Source organism: Drosophila ficusphila, unplaced genomic scaffold (assembly GCF_018152265.1).
Source record: "Drosophila ficusphila isolate 14025-0441.05 unplaced genomic scaffold, ASM1815226v1 contig_106, whole genome shotgun sequence".
In the NCBI taxonomy this organism is placed as follows: Eukaryota; Metazoa; Arthropoda; class Insecta; order Diptera; family Drosophilidae; genus Drosophila; species Drosophila ficusphila.
Genome location: NW_025063993.1, coordinates 4,331,351 through 4,349,203, shown reverse-complemented (window position 1 = coordinate 4,349,203; position 17,853 = coordinate 4,331,351).

Genomic DNA, 17,853 nt, shown 5'->3' with positions numbered 1-17,853 from the left:
AAGGCCGGCAACATAAAAGTGCAGGAAAAAATACAAAAACCATTGACAGCAAGGTGCAATGGCACGGCAGAATAAAGTTGCTAATAGGCTTCTCTGTCCATTAACTGGGCTGGGGGCTTTTATACTAAAAGCTAGAAAGGGTTCTAGGAAAATGGGAATGTGGAGAAAGTTTAAGAGTATTTACCAAGGCTCTGAACACTCTTTGTATCAGTATACTTTAAAGGGTAGAACCAACAAAAATGCACTTCTGGCTTATGGTGCCGAACTGAAAAGAAAACTGTGTGAGAGTAAAATGATTGTTAACTTGTTTTTTTTATTTCATTTATTAAATTAGATTCCCTTTCGAAAATAAAAGACTCAAATCACAAATAAAAATAATTCTTATTTTTATAGAAAAAAGTTTAAGTTCCACTGTTTAAATTTTAGCATGTTCAGGGAACTAATTTGTTAGAAATAAATTTTCCATATCAATTGTAAAGCATAATCAAAGATGACAACTGCAGTCCCTTAAAGACATCCTCCCTTATTTTAAGCCACGTCTCAAGCCATCGATTATCATCTGTCGTTATCTATTATATTTAAAGAACTTTTTCCATGCTTGACAAGTTGTCAATAGGTTAGAGATATTCGAAGCTAATTAGCAGCAATTGAAAAATCAAATTGCCGGCGCTTCTGAAATGACTCAATTTAGTCTTGGGCGACGCCTACGAAAATGAGTTCATGCCTCGGTGGTTTTCTTAGAGCCAAAGGACCCCGATGTCCTGCGATCCGGAGAGTGTCCGACGTCCAGTGGCCACTTGAGTTGTGCTTTCTGCTCTATTGGCTGCCATTTGCGACACGCTCCGGTGAATTCAAACGGCGACCGCAGACTTCGGGGACCGGGACTCTGATTTCCTGGAAGGACCTTCGGTTTGGGGACTTAGCGGACCGGACTCAGTGATGTAATTAGGTTTGAAAATTTGCTGATTGTTGAGTTGTTGTATTTGCGGTGCACGGAAAGCGGAGAGTCTAACAGACGGAGCAAACTGCAATTATATGCGCCAATTGTCAGTTTGGTTACTCCTCGTTAACTTATTTGATTATGGGCTAATTTCGGCCATTCGAGAGATATTTGGGGCCCAAACAAAGGCTGTCTGAAATGGGTGGGTTGTCTTGGATTCAAAGAAGTTAATAGCGAATTCAAGCGTTTTAGACTATTTTTAAATTTATGTGGAGTGGCTTTAAAGTAGAAGTAGCCTAATAAGATGAACGTAAAAAACTTTAGATAACGTTTAAATAATGTGAGAAATATAAATAGATTTTATTTAAGATACTTGAAAAGCTTGTTTCGTGTGCTGTTTTTATTAAATAAATATCTTTTTTTTTTTCAATAACCCATTACTTCTTATTGAAATTCAAATCAAGTTAATCAGTTAGAAAAGGAATAAAGGTAAACAGGTTATTTTTCAACATTTTTATTGTAAAATGTAATATCTAAACCAGAATGGGAAAATGTAATTTAACTTTTCCCATTTTCGCTGCTCAACTTGGACACAACTTGCTTATCGGCTGGGGACAAGGATCAGAATCAGAACCAGAACCAGGACAAGGAGCAAAACCAGGAGCAGAACGAAGACGATTTGATGAAGTGCACACCATGTGCACAAATGCTCACATGTGGCATATTGATAAAGCAAATGGATGGAGGGAAATGGCCAGGGCTCCAACGAAAACTATGCAAATAAGGAAGGATACGTCTGACAAGTCGGGAGTCGCCGTCTCAGTTGGCTCGGTTCAGGTTTCCCTTCATTTATCTTGGCTTATTAAATTGAATATATGGCTGAAAATATACACACAGTCGAGTATCCGTTTGCATGGCAGCATTGTTGTGGCGTCCCTTTCGGGTCCTTTTAAATGCAAATTAGCTTTTTGACTTTTTGATGCGACTGGCTTGGACTGGCATAACCCAGACTCGATTTAGATTTATGCGGCTTGATAAATTGTGGCTACACTTAATGTGCGCATACGGTGTGACATGTCCTTTTCATGTCACTCGCCAAAAAGTTTGCCAACTTCTCCACGCTCCACGCTCCTCGATCCCCCATCCTTTGGTCCTTCCATTCGAGTTGACATGTCGAGTGGTTTCGTTGGGTTTTCAGTTTCTGTTTTTGGGGTCTCTGGCTTTGCCTTTTACTTGCTGACATTTTTGCACGCTTGACAAAAACAGCGAACCCAGCCAGCAATTTTTTGCACCGCCTCTGACTCTCCTTTCTGGCCACGATGCTTTTTGTGGTCCAGCTTTGTAATTAGTTTTGCCCAGCGAGGTGAGTTGGGTTCATAACGTTTGATGAGGGTGGCAGCGAAATTGGATGGTCTGGGAACTTTCTTTAACCAGTCGGGTTCAATATAGGAATTCAACTAGGAATTATTGTTCGGTTTAATAAAGCAAATACAGGGAATATTTAATTTAATTTTTTAAGACATGTATTTTCCTTAACAAGAAACAAAGAAAATTGTCCATTCATATTTAAATTTACATTTTTTAACAAATACAAAAGAAAATTACAACCATACAAATTCTTAAATAGACATTCACAATTTTCACTTCGTTCATACATTGACTTAAATCACTCCTCAATCACTTTCTACCCAATTAAAAACGTTTAAATCAATTTCACATACCTCAACGCTATTAAAATAATTCAACCCAAAGCAAAGCCAACCGTTCCCACCAATCTCAGAGATTTCCTAAATGGAAACTGCGAATCAAGAGAAATCAATTACTATGCCTCTCTCATTTAAATTATAACACTTTCCCATGAAATTCCTGACCAACGCTCCTCCATCAAGTTCTCGTAATCGCAGTTGAAAAGCGAAAGGGCATTTCGACATTTTAAACTCCCCGCAAGCGAAACTGCAACCGAGATTTACCAAACATTTTTGTTTAGAGATTGATGACGGCGTCGGTGGTGCTGGTAGTTCTCCCTGTGGTGGGGGAGTTTTTTTTAATTTTTTTTGTCAGGCGTAACAAAAGGCAGAGATCCATTGAGTAATACGTCACTTGAGTTGTCAAAAGAGCGACGCCCGGCGAGTAGGAAAACGTGTCCCTGTCCCGGAGTTTCCTATCCGCACAAGTTGCTGTCGATCAGACGGGCGGGTAGCAAGTTGTTACATTTCAACATGTTTCGTCACGCCCTGGAAATATTTCGATACTTGTATTTTGATTTTTTAAACATTTCTTAAAACCGACATTGGCGGAAATTTTTAATGGGTGCTGAAAGACTATTTTCGGGGGACGTTCAAGATTTTCCATGGCTGTCAGAACTTGTAAATGTCTGGCAATTTTTTATGACGGATTTATAATAAATTTTGCAATTTTTTGTGGGAATATTCTAGGAAAAAGTAAATTAATAATAGGATAACCATACATATATTTCCTAAGCATTGAAAATCAGGAATCTGTGGCAGGTACTGCAAAAAAAATATTTTTCAAACCTATAATTTCGTTGGAAAAATGTACCTTATTTATCAACATTGTTTTTTTTTTATATTCTCTTTTTCAAACCTCACTCTTACTGATCTTCACAACCCATATTTTACAATTAAAGGGCAGATTGCTCACTAAAAGCATAAAATTGACCCAAGCATCGCCATAATCTCATTTCGAATAATAAATGAGACAAATATTTTCCAATAAAATACCTCCAGCTCCAGGGCTCTTGTCCAACTGAAAAGTAACTTGTCAAATTGATTTAAAAATTCATAAATCAACTAAAACTTGCTCTACTCTACGCAGCAAGGGAAAATTAAATTAGGAGTGGAAAGGGGGAGAAAAACAAGGAACCACAGAAACCAAAAACCGAAAAATGTTGAAAATGTTAAGCATAGCATAAAATTGTATCGGACAGTTTGTCGAGAGGGGAGGGGAAGAATCTGAAGTCGGAGTCAGAAGCCTGCCCACTTAGGACACGAGTGCAGTCCAAATATAGCACAATGTTTACTTCATAATAATTCTGACTCGAAGTCATCCCGCCTTCCCCCAATTTTTGGGCTGGCATGTGCGTGTTGTCTGCTGATGCAATTATAAATTGTTGGATAACAAATTACATGGTTGCGTTTTTGGGATCGGCCAAGTTTAACGCCCTCACGCACATATGTTCGGATGCTTGGTATCAGAGAAAACTGAGGGATGAGTCCTTCTGGGGGAGAAGATACACTGGGTGAGTGGATGGAGTTCGTCTGAGTCGGACATTGATACAGGTATTGGGTTTTAGGGCCTCTGTGTTGACAACTCAATGCCCAAGTGACATATGTTCAGGTGGGACGCAACTGTACCCAAAACAATCCTGAATGCGGGCGGAGGGATGTATTTCGATGGCGATTGTCGTTTGGCATTAGTTCTAATAATAAACAGACATTTTCTATGCCTTTTAATTGCCCTCGATTTCCTTTCGCATGTTTGTTACGCATCAATTTCGGTGGATTATTATTGTTTTGTTGTCCTGCAGCTTTGTTTCGCTACACTTAAAGATTACTGATTGATCTCCAAGCTGTAACACAGTTAATCAATTGAGTAATCAATATGGAACTAACAAAAACAAATATATATATTAATTCAACTATTCAATTTAGTTGATAATGCAACAATGGTTCATATTGTGGCTCTAGAAATGCATGCGCCTTGAAATCAATGTTTGCGATTAAAATTGTTTAAAGTGCATATTGTTTTAGGGTTTATTGAACTCTACTCCTCGGTAGCGAGCTCACACTTTCATTACGCAAATGTTACGGGTAACCAGAGGTGGCTCCATTTGCTCACCCATTTGCCGGATCCTTTGTTTGCCGTCCAAATGCGAAAAGGGTTCATAACCGCACTTAGCTTCATTGGCCCTCCGTGTTGGCTCTTTTGGCTTTATCGCAGGCGACCCAGACTCTGACACTTGGCCACTCGAAATTCAATTCAATTCGCTCGGCACGGCAGAACGCAGGTTGTGCAAACATTAAAATTAATGAATAACAATAAAACCAGCTTCGGCAGTCTGAAGTGACTGTTGACGTCCTGTCCACGGATCAGCTAAGGAATGGGATTGACAATCATAAATATCAAGGGTTAGGGAAGTAAGCGTTATATCTAAATATTATTCTTTTAGTAAAATATTGAAATATATTTTACAACTATAGTTAAACCTCCAAAATAGTATTAAATACAATACTAGATTTAATTTGTGAAAATAAAATAAAAATAGTATTAAATAGAAACACTTTGAATTAATTAAATTCGATTTAACTTAATGACAAACTTAACTATGTTTTAAAGTTTAACATAAGAAAACTTCATCCGTTGGTAAAGCCACATAATGAAACCCTTGTAAAGGCAAACTGAATTATATTTTAATACCTCCAAATATAATGATTCAATGAATCACTCCATATGCCCAGCCCAACCAAAAACTATTTCAGAGACAGCAATTAAAATTCCAGTGCAAAAGTTGAGTTATTTCTCCAGTTTTAATGATCCCATATTATGCTTTGAAATGCGTTCTATGCCGCTCATTAGTTTGAAGGCAATCTACGAGTTTAATTTCCATTCGAAATTCCTGCTTTGAGGCCCATTAAAATTGAGCCATGATGCCAATTTAGTATGATTAAATATCCCCGGGGAGCGAAGAGTGCATATGCAAATTAATTACGAAATTTATGATTTCATTTTGCCAAAGCGAACCCATCATCGCGGATTTTCCGTCGAGCCTGCGAGCTCCATAAAACTTGGCCTGTCAACTGCAACCAATTTCCGTGGAGTGGCAGATCGGGGGATTGGGGCACGGGGCACATGTGTAAAGCCGTAAAATGCTTTGGAACTCGCACAATTGGAAATTGAAGGCAACGTTTATGACTCTATCCATGTCATCGGAGGAGTCGAGACCCAGTGGCAATGTCATCGTCGTCTTCTCGTCTGCGACTGTCACGCACATAATTTTCCGCTGTGCAAAAACATTAATTGCGCAATTGTTTTGGGGAGTGGGCGGGAAAATGTGTGGAGTGGGTGGTGGGATGCAGAGAGGAAAACTTACAAAATCACAAATATTTAAGATGGTGCAATACCGTAAAGTAAACTATTTGTTGGTCTGCATAAAATACTTTGAGCATTGAAAGAACTTGTAGCGAAGATTTGGGATTGAAATAAAAGTAATATATAACTTGTAAATCAAATTTTGTAAGAATTACTTGTTAAGGTTAGGTAACCTAAACTTTACTTTTCTCCCTGTGTAGATGCAGGCAAGTTGAAAAGTTTAAGTATCCCAACAAATGACGTGCGATTTGTTCTGCACGAATAAGTCAAATTATTTGTAGACAGCACTTTGTTTTATGGCCTGACAACAAGCCACCTCAACTGCTCTTCCCAACCTCCGACTCCCCGTCTATATCCACATCTATGCACATACTCCCACTGCCTCCCTTTTTTAGTTGCTAGTTTCTTGGCCAGCTGACGCATCCCACTTTGCCTTGAGCCTTGAGTTTTTTACCCAAACTCCTGCCTTCAATCATTGCGTTTCCACCTGATGCCAGTATGCGGGCTAATTTATGGCCTTGTCATATGTTTGTTTGGCTTTTTTACTCTTTGTTGGTTTTCCTACCCTGGAAGTCATCATCATCCTCGGCTCTCCAAACACACACCATATAATTTTCCATTTACTGCTAAGTGTTTCTTCGGGGCTTCCCCTGTTGATATTTCATAATTTTCTAAATGACATATTTTTGTTGTCGCTTGAGTAGTTTTGTTTGCTTTGTTAATGTAGATTGCTTGGCTCATCGCGAATGGGAAATCGAAACAATAGGTAATGGAAGAGGTGAATTGCGCACAGCAAAGTGAAATGGAATGTCTTTTTAATACTGAGCAATTTATATTAATAAAATAAATAAGGCGTGACTGAAAGTGTGACTGTGTAAATGACAGTGTAACCAAATATGGGTTAGATACTTAAAATAAATAAATATTTAATAATAGAAAGCACGCAGTTTCTGCTAAAATTAAAAAAAAAATTTACAAAAACAGTGCTTTAAAATTTAGTATCCATGTTCAATTAATCATTTGAAGGGTATGAAAACATAATTATGGAATACCTATGATAGATTAAAAGTGTTTCCTCAACAATTATTTTACTTCTTGGAACTAATTAGATAGTCATTTTTTATACTTGCACCATTAAAATTAAGAATTTGTATAACACAATTAGCATTACTGTATTAAATTACATTAAGTAACTGTATCTTACTGAATTTGCTATGGATTAGTTGTATTTTATTTCGTAATTTTTAAAAGATTTTGTTACTAGTGTTTTATCTGGCCAATAATGCGAACGTTTCTGTTAATATATTTGTTTCTTAACTTTGACTTTTCAGTTAGTAACTATGCATATTCGTGATTCGAATTTTGTCGATTGATGGTACAATTTTTTAGAATACAATTAATTGTCTAAGACCTGAACATTAAAATGTTTTTAATCCAAAAATTGAAAAGTTAATAAAAAAAATGCACATATAATATAAAACGTTTTTATTCTGGTAGATATTTTCCCAAAAAAATGTACTTCGTTTTAAAATGGTAATCCTTAAAATAGACAAATGTAATGAAAAGTTTGAATGCATTTTACGGAGATAATAAGAAAGCCAAGACCTACTCAAAATTACAAATAAATTAAGGAAACGAACGCATAACTCGTAAAAGTTTTACAAGCATACAAAATGTGACGCGTACGGCCATTAAAATAATTTTTAACAACTTTCCCCGGCATGCAAATTACGAAACACCGTTTCAATTCTTCCACAGGATAAAGCGCGCTTCACGCTTCGTTTGATTTATAGGCGCAGGGTTAACGCTTCGAATGAAAGGCGGATCGGATCATGTCGGGGGTGGAGTCGGGATCAGGAATGCATATGTGTATTACACTTGTTATCGGCCGTATCACATCGCATCACATCAGAGGACACGGCGCCGCTCTTTATGTGTTTATTTTAATTTTCAATGTTTCGTCGGACGTTTTATGGCTTTCAATTTTTGCGCTGCTTTTACGAGCGCATTAAAATTAAGACGGCAGGAACCAGCCGAACAAACAGGAACAAACTCAATTAGATAAAGGCCCAGTCCAAAGCGTCTGTTAAATTCACTTGGCTACACACACTCCATCCACCCACTTAGAAAAAGAAAACAGAAACGTTTGGCTGCGTGTTAATTTCTTTTTAATTCCTCCTGCACTCCAGTGAAAGTCTCCTCCCCGATTCGACTGTCTAAGTCTCAGAGAAGGGAACTCCACTCATAAATTAACGTTTAGCTACGCTACATAAAAATCTGTCTGGGGCAAGATACAAGAATTGGGGAGTTAACAAAAGTCTGTGGCATAACCAATAAGCACTTTCATTAGTTTTTATAAGTATCTAGTTTATAAAAACAAATTTCAACAGAAGTCAGGGTAAGTTCAGATATACAGATAACTGATTGCAAATTAAGAAATGTTCTTTTTTACTATTTCAAAAATAAAATTCATTCGCACTTTATCCAAAAAGTAGCTTGTATATTATACGTAGCTTAGCGGAAAGTTCAGTGTTTTAGTTTCTTGTCGATCTTTAAATAGTTTCCACTTATCGCCGCGTAACTGAACCCAATATAAATAACACTAACAATCCCATTAATTTTCTACTTTCCATTCATTAGCCCCCTTGGCAGTGCTGTCTGTCACTGGAATCATTAGTTTTATTTAATTATGCCCTTCGTATTGATTGCTTTGTTAGAACATATTAACCCCTCAGCCAGGGAAAGTTCAATTAAATATAAGCCCCTTCAACTCAGGCCTCACCCCCTTCGAAAAAAATAATTCCAGCTGTGATTTCGGCATCGCTTTGCGTTAACCGCAAAACCCCAAAAAGCGAAAGAAAGAAATTTATTTGATAATGAGTAATGATGTTGATTTGACACTCAAATCGAAATAGTCACGGTTCAAAGTAGGAGAGGGTCAAAGGGCAGGAATCGCTACTTGGGTAGAGATCGCATTCTCGATCCAACCATTTGATTTTAATTTAATTACAATTCTTCTCTGCGTTGGATGCTTATTGAAATGGGAATCGTATGATAATTTAATGGAGCATGAAATTCAGAGTTTCTTTTTCTTTAAAACATTTGATACGATTTCACAGCGTTGCAAAGTGGCCGCTAATGACGGATTCCTAATGGGAGCATCCTTTGCTCGGGATCCCAGTGTGTGGTCAAATGGTTTGCTAATAGCCATGACAAAGGTTATCACGAGATCATAGGTCGAAAGGTCGATTTAAAGGCCAAAACTGCATGCAGGTGTTTGATTGAAGGGTATTGAGGAAACATTTTGATTGGTAAACTGTTGAATGAAAGAAAACTCTTTAGATTTTCGTATACATCCATTAGGAATTTTTATAAAAGCAACTTGTAACTGGTAAATATGGTAACTGGTAAAAAGAGAGACTAAAAAAATTGCATAGCTTGAACAAAATCTGATTATCTCCAAACACATTTAATTATTTAATGACGTTCTCAACGTTATCTTAACTCGGGCATAATTTATAACATGTCTGCATCGTGTCGACATTCATCAACTCGTCGGTTGTTTTACTCCCCTCTCTGGCCTTTCGACAACTTCATTAAAATTAGCTCATAAAATTTGCAGCAACTTGTGTTCGCTGTCTCTCCGCTTGGCCAAAAATCTTGTTTAGTTTTCATTTATGGCTCAATGGCAGAGCCAAAAATCTTGTGCAACCGGAGGATGTGGAGCCACAGGATCCGCAACGCATCCTGACAGACGCACTTCAGCATAATTTGCTGTGACAGGCTTCAGCGTTTCCTGGAGCTGCGCTTCCTTAATTCCACTTTACCGAATGACATTTAATATGCAAAGTTTTGCCAGCCACAGCCAAAACTGAAACTGAACCTGAGAATGAGAATGATTTTGGGACTGCAACTGGAGGCGTGGGGGCGCGCATATCTTTTGATGACTTTTGTTGATTTTATGCCAACACATTTTGCGGCAAGACAGGGCTCAGATGGATCTCTGCATGTACACCGCTAGGAAAGAGCATCATGAAACCTAAATAACTAATAATTAAATTTATAATCTAGGAACACTTTATGGCTTTACATTTAACCATAACTAAGCTCCCTGCGCAAGATATATGATCGATTTATTTAAGTCAGATTCGCATAATGTTAACTTTTATAGTTGTTAAAAGCATTATTTATTATCAAAAGTGCTGAATCCGAAATTCTAGTAAATTGACGAGAGGAAGTTTAATAGACACTTATTCAAAGGCATTTATTTTTTTTGATTTTCAAAATGATTTCGAAAAATAGAATTTTTACTTTTTTAATTTTTTCACTTTTAATATAGTTATTTTTCTGTTTGCTTTGTCTGTGTTATTTTGCATTATTTTCTGATATATGTATTTGTATATTTTTTCCAGTGTGCTTGTGGATCGGTACCGAAGTACAAACAGCGGTCGAGGCTGATGCAGTTTGCCACTAGACGGAGGCCGAGGCGAACCCAAAACAAAGGCCCCAAACACAAGTGGCGGGCATTTGGACGAAGTGTCTGCGGAATACCCTTTATTACAAAATAGCAGGGCATAGCTTTGCATACTTTACGGCCCCCAAGCATCGTAAACTTTAATGGCGCCATTCGGCACAAGGTTTTCAGCCAGTCGCGCAAAGTTGGCTCTTCTGAAATATGAATAGACGCAGACGAGACTCGACTCTTTGGCCCTCTAATGCTGGCCTTGTTAAGGAGATTAGTTCCAGCCTCATTTCCCCGGCACGGCCATCAATAAAATTGGTTTATTCAAGTGGCTGGCCACTTTTCAATCGCTGTAATTGACAATCGAGAGGATTTCTTCCTGCTTTCCAACTAAGCTAAGCACGCACACAAATTAAACTCGTAAAATTTAATATTTCTCTCCCAAGTTTTTCATCGATGAGAATTAGTTATTTATGGCGAGGCTTAGGTGCCTGCATAATGTGTAAATACTTGTAAATATAAATCCCTGCAAGGAAAACATAAAATTTTACAACAGTTGTTTGGAAGTTGGTTTTCTATATTATAGGTACTTATCGGTTTTGGTTGTCATATTTTCCAATGACACTTTATTAACCAGCTTTTAAATAAAGAAATATATATTGCATCACAATCATATTGTTGTTTTCCTATAATACGATTAGAAAATTGTGGTATTTAGCTATCGAACTCTTTAGCAACCTCTAACCTCTTATTAATCCTCCTTAATTGTGTACGATTGGGTTACACCTTTGGTTTCGGCGAATTCCCAAAACAAACTCAAACAAAAACTCCCTCCTCGATTTTCCCATAGCAAACCGAATCGTTTTGGGTTTGCCGTTGAGTTCACCCTTTCGCTCGGTGGTAAGTGCCAATCAAATCGAAAAATATTTGGGAATTTGACAAAGGAAAAAGTTTCCCAAGGCGAATTGCGTGCGAGGTGATGGAGGTCTGGCTACCAGCATAAAAATGCTGACGATTTGTGCCCAGGGGAACGAAGTTTGGATTGGGAAGAGGTCTCAAGGTGGGCAAGTCGAGAACAATCCATCAAACGAAACGCTGCGCTTTTGATAAGAACGCATCAATAAAGCAATAAAATGTCTACAAATCAAACGATAAGAAAGGAGTTTTGCCAAAGATTCGCCGCCGAAGAAAGGGTTCGGTGGAAAAGTCACGTACAGCACGCACAAGACTATTAATATTAATGGTTGGTTCTAACACGTTGGGCGGTGCAGTTCGTTTTTTGGGATTCTGTCTGCCTGTCAGTCCGTCAAGAAAGCTGTGTCGCCTTGAGGAGTTGCACCGAAAAAATAAAATATAAAAGCTTAATTGATTTGTTTAGTAAGTACGAGTACCCTCTTTCCGTTTAATATTATTTATTGTCAAGTGAAAATTAAAACAAGTTAAGTATTTTAAAATATAATGTGTTTAAATCGGTAATGCAAAAAAAAAACATGATTATGTTAGTAAAATATTAATATAACATCGAATTTTAGATGTTGAATAAAGGACAATAAATGTGTCTTAAGAATTAGAGCTAAATTTATTAAGAAATTTCTTTAATGAGAATATACATGATGATGTGATATTCCAATTTTTAAGCTGCCAATTTATTTTTTCAGTGTCCTTGGTTTTTCCACAAATTGACATGTGACACCAGGCGAGACCAAAACCGAAACCAAAACTGAACTGAACCAAAGACATGGGACCCCTGTCAAAGAGTTTCCCTCCGGCATGACGAAAAATTACAATTCGGGTCGGATCGTTTCGGCTGTGATTGGAAATCATTAACATTTTGATAACTGTCGGGCCACTGTGATCTATTAGTTATCGATAACGCGACTAGCTGTGAGGCCCTAATTGATCTCGTGATTCGCTTTTGCGGTTTTATGTTAATGAAGCGTAATCTCCTTTCATTTCGATTCGGTTTCAGTTCGGAGTTTGCCCTTTTTGTTTTTCATTTTTCATGCTTGCTTTTCAATTTGCTCCTATTATGTTTGGTTGGTTTTGTTCTGTGAGGTTTTGTCTGTTGATGGTAATTTTATAATCACGAATGGGGTAATTGTTGATTGATTTCGTTTTGTCTGTGTAAGTGAAATAAAAGAATATGTTTTGTTTGTACATAAATAAACAATATGCATTTCTGTTTTCAACAAATAATTAATATGTATACAAATAAAAACAGTCTTGATAGGACCAAAAATAATTGATTTAAAGTTCTAGTGTTTTTACTTAAGTTGTGCTTTTTATTTTTTCCAAATTAAAGATCCGAGTGGCGCATCAAGAAATAATCCTCATAAGTCAAAGTCAAACTCCTAGGGCAACCAGCAACTTGTTTATGTCTAATTTGGCCAAAGGCCAAGGGACCACCCACAATTCCATTGCGACACATTTCCGTTTTGACCAAATCTGTTGCCGGTGATTGACTTTGATTTTTCATTGGGGAAGGAAAAGCCAAGCCCTTGGACAAGTGACAATGAATTTTCCTTTGACGATTTCATCAACTCTTCAACAACGCAAAAGAAAATCGAAAAAAGAGGCCGACTCGGAAGGAAAAAGTCTTATAAAAACTAACGATTGGCAATTGGATTTTACTGTTATTGGCGCGCCCCATTTGCCTGGCACTTCCGTTCTGGTTAGAACTTATGGGCGCGGCTCACTCTCCTTTGGAACAACTTGAAATATGTTAAGCCGCTGTTAAGTCGCAACGCTTATTGTCTCTGGGATTAATTTCTTTCCAGAGCCGTGCACTTGCAGGAAAACCATTAAATTTTATTTGTACAACTTCCTCGGACTCGCCTTTTGTGTTTCCATTCGATTTTGCGCTTTATATAGGTAGAAGTACAGGGTATTTACATTTTGTGGAAAGATTTTTTAATGGTTAACTTAAATAAAATGCTTGATATAAGAAAAAAAGTTCTTAACTACTAAATTATTTAAGCTGTAATACCATAAGTTCATATTCATAAGCTGTCTAAAGATTAAATTAGTGCAATAAAAAGGCACTAATACCAATTATTATACCAATTCTAGGGAATTTCTTAATCGAATTAAACCTTCTTATTTTATTCCGTTGAATTACCATTCTGCGCGTCTTAATTCACAGCGTTTCCTGGTGCCACAATTTCTTGGTTGTCCTCGCTGCATTAATTTTTAGTGCCCAGTTTGTCGATGGGCTGAGTTGGGCAAATATTTTGGCGGGCTGCGTGTGCTGTTAAATTTGTTTGCCGAGGTAAATGCAACCGAAGCCGCGTTGGCGGTGCGTTAAGGCAAATTTGTAGAGCGCAAACTGTTTGGCCACTGCAAAGATTTAACTCTATTCCGGGGGTTATTTGAGGGCAAAGGGGAACTGCAACTGGGGGTGACCAGTATACATTGTTTCAAATGCCGAATGACAATTTCTAATTTATTGCAATTATGTGACGCACGTCACACTCAACTGACCAGGCCAGAACACAACTGACCAGCGGCTGACACGTGACCAATGTCCTTTCGGGTTTCTCTGATTGGAAAACACTAAAACAGATACGCAGAGCGGTTTCAGAGGGCCGGGCTTCCTGCCGGCCATCCCATCGAGATTTATTTTACGCCGATAACACGCTTAAGTAAATGCTGGCCATGCCACTCTGTGTCCATTCTCATTTCGAATAGAGTGCACTTAGAGAAACATATACTTTAAATAAACTATTAGTGCATAAATATAAGCTTGGGCAAAAATATATTTTTTATATTTCAGCTCATTTACTCTAACAAATTAGACAAAGCTGTATATAAAAAGCGTTATAGGGGTTTTCTTACAGTGCACTCCCTTCGTACAATTTAAATGGCGATTTAATCTGCTGGCATTGATGGATGTGTCCAAGAGTCCTGCCTGCGCCCCGTGCCCGTGTCCTGTGGTCAGTCTGTTCAGGATGCGGCGCCATGTTAACACTTTTGTACAATTGCCAATTTTTCGCCAGCAATGCTTGATGAGCTGCCTCGGCCTCTTCCCTTCCCCTTCCCGCCCACTTTCCAGTTGTGTGGGAGTGAAGCGGTGGCTTTTGTGGTGTTGTTGATGGAGAGGGAGGGGTGGCTGGAAAGGGGAGGGGGAGGAGTAGGCCTGGCATGCGGCTACACTTCAATATTCATTTGAACGCATAATTGATATTGACGAACAATGTTGCCGTGCTGATGCCACTACAACAATGCTAAAGGCGGAAGAGTATGGGAAAGTTGAACACTGCCAGAAAATTAATTGATAACGAATTCGTTGGGCTTTGGAAATTAGTAAACTCTTCCTTATTTGCAAATGTTATTATGGTTGGGATGCATAGGGGGAATATTGGGTGTTTAATTTCAGTATTTGTTTTTCTTTGGATTTTTTTAGATACATATACAGTGCTTAAGTAAGATTTATTTAAACTCTTTTAAAATAAAGTAAAATGGAATCCATTAAAGGGACTTTATTAACTTTATTTATTTAATGGACCATTATGAACCTCTTCCGCGTTATTTTAAGGTTTTTCCAAATATTCCCATTTAACGCAACTCATTTCCTTAGTGTACATTACTTTGTTTCAACTCGGGATGCGCCTTCTTGGGCCAGTTAATTTTTATAAATTTGCATGTTGGGCCCTGGGTTCTGCGTGGCAGGCAGTATGTTTGCTGTTTTCATGTGTCTCCTCGGCACTCACAGGATATATTTTTCGAATCTGATATCTCGGGCCAAATTTTTGGGCTGCAGAGCGGCGAGGTCCTTCTGGTCGTTTTGCATCTGTCAGTGGCATGTCACGTTCGAGGCAAATGCATTCAATGGCCATTGTTGTTCTGCCGACGTGGAAGCTGCAGGAGTGTAAATTTAATTTAGTTAATTGAAACAATTTGTTGCATGCGACAAGCAGCAGGATCAGCAGGAGGGAAAAAACACAACTCCAAGCAGATTTTCCTGCTTTTCAACTGATTTCGTTTGAGCATTTTCTTTTGCACTTTTTTGGTGGCGAGCAAAATAAAAGCGGGAGGTGAATTCCATATGAAATACAATATATTCGCCCCGAAACATGTCAATTTGGGTGGCAGTCGTGTCGGTTTGCATCTGGCAGCCCTCGCAGCGGGAATCTCTTTTCAATTTGATTGAAATTGCTCTCAATACACTTTGTATATTGATATATTAATTTGCTCTTCTTGTTTTTTTGTTCGCTACTGTATTTTTAAAAAAATACCTTGGTTAATTTGCGTACAAATTGAGACAAAGGCTGCGGAGCAGTCAATGAGTTTAATTAACATGAGTTGGAGTTACTGGATTCGAATGCTCTTTAATAGGAAAATTGGGGAAAATATAATAAAGGCACAGTAAAGGTTGTAGGATATACTATTTGCAAAGAAAAGTTTCAAAAAATAATAAAAGATTACTTTGTTCTAAGATATTCATTACCTTTGTAAATTTCAACAGCAATTAAATTTGAAGATAATCATTTACACAACCAGTTTGATTTCAAAAAGCATTTATCTTATTCGTTTTCAGTATTACCTTTATTTTAAATCTATAATAGATAATCCCCACACCAGAGAACTCCAATTGGTCACACCTAAATTGCACAGGGCAATGACCAATTCGAATGCAATGGCACAAAAAACGCATCTAAGCGTTAAAATGCAAATCACAATAAATGCCATTTGCTCAAGACACACCCTTCGTCCCCTGGGCAAACACTTGATGAATTTGCGTAAAATATCTCCTATTTACCTTGCACTTGATGCCAGAGCAAACTATGAGATACATTCACTCGCAGGACCTCCGTCCTCCGACGGCTTCGTGCGTGGCTAAATAAACATGGAAATTGTGAAAATAGACTCGAGTTGCACATTTTGTGGCCCATTTGGTCGGCACATCGGGGGAGGTCCTGTCACTTTGAATGACAGCCCAAGTCAAGTGTTGTTTGGGCATTGTTCGTCGCTGCTCGGCCACAGAATGCCGTTTTGGAAAATGCATAAAACCAGAGACAATGTTTACTTGAGTCCACTTGCCGTTGTCCTAGGTGCTAAAATTTTATCGTCCGGCTGGGAGAGTTACAGACACCCTGTATCGTTTAATTTAAATGCAAACTTTCGGAGCGGTCACTGCGAAATTGTCTTTGCCCGAACTCAACCCTTGCAACTTGCCCCATTCCCCCGTTGTCCATCGACTTGGTTGCAATTTCGAGACGCATTACGCATGCATGGGTGCCTAAATAATGTTGATTTAACATTATCACGCGTTGTGCACCGCACATTCTCGAGCACTAGGAGAAACCAGTACATTTCAGCAAATATAAATAAATGAAAGCCTTCTATTATGGAGCAGGTTTTTTGTGAAACTTCTTTCTTATGACAGAAAATAACAATTTATTTTAAAGTGTTTATTTTAATATTTTGGGCGGACGCTGGAAACTAAGCTTACATTTTTTTTGTAAGTGTACCCACGTACGTGTGTCCCATAATGGCGTCACTTAGGCGTAGGGTCAACATTGTTGCAAGCCCCACCAGAGGCTGTTAAAATGTCTTCTGGCGTCGGGGTTTTGGAGACTGGGAAAACAATCGATGGTCCACCTAATGGGAGGGTCTTATGGGGCAGGTAATTAGCTTAAAAATGAGGTAAAGCTAAAAATTGATGATTTTTACTCAGACTTCCTGGATTTTTAATTAAATATAATATATTTGGAATATAAATACAAGTAGGTATAAAAAAGAAAAATTTTGATGAAAAATTAACACTTTTATAAATAAATCTTTTCTCTATTATAACCATCCGACAACATTTATTCTGATTTATTTGCTTCTTGCGTAGAGATTTTCCTAAACAATCATAGTAAAATCCCAATCAATAACCACGCCCAATCTTTTCACCAACATGCACACCTCAGCAATTTTGGAGTGCTTCAGAACGAACAATAGATCAACAAATCCGGAGTTATTCGCCAAAGTGACAACAACAAATCGGAAGACACGCCGACAACCGCGTGGACACGTGACCAGCGTTGAGAAGATGAAGGAAATCCCCATTCATGCACTGAAAAAAAAAAATAGTTCATTACTCACAAATAAACCAGAATTTTATTTGCACAGCTGGTCCTGTTATATTTAGTCATAGGAAATTTATTAAAATTAAAATTAAATTTTAAAAAGATTTATTTGTATACTTTTTCCTGTGTATGGTGACAAAAGAAATGTCACATCCTCTAGCTTAACACATTTAATCCTGGCCACTGTGCACTTTCACCATTCTCCCGGACTTTCATTTCTTTCCGGGCTACTTTCTAATTTATGTGCTGTCAAATCTTTTGTCATTTTT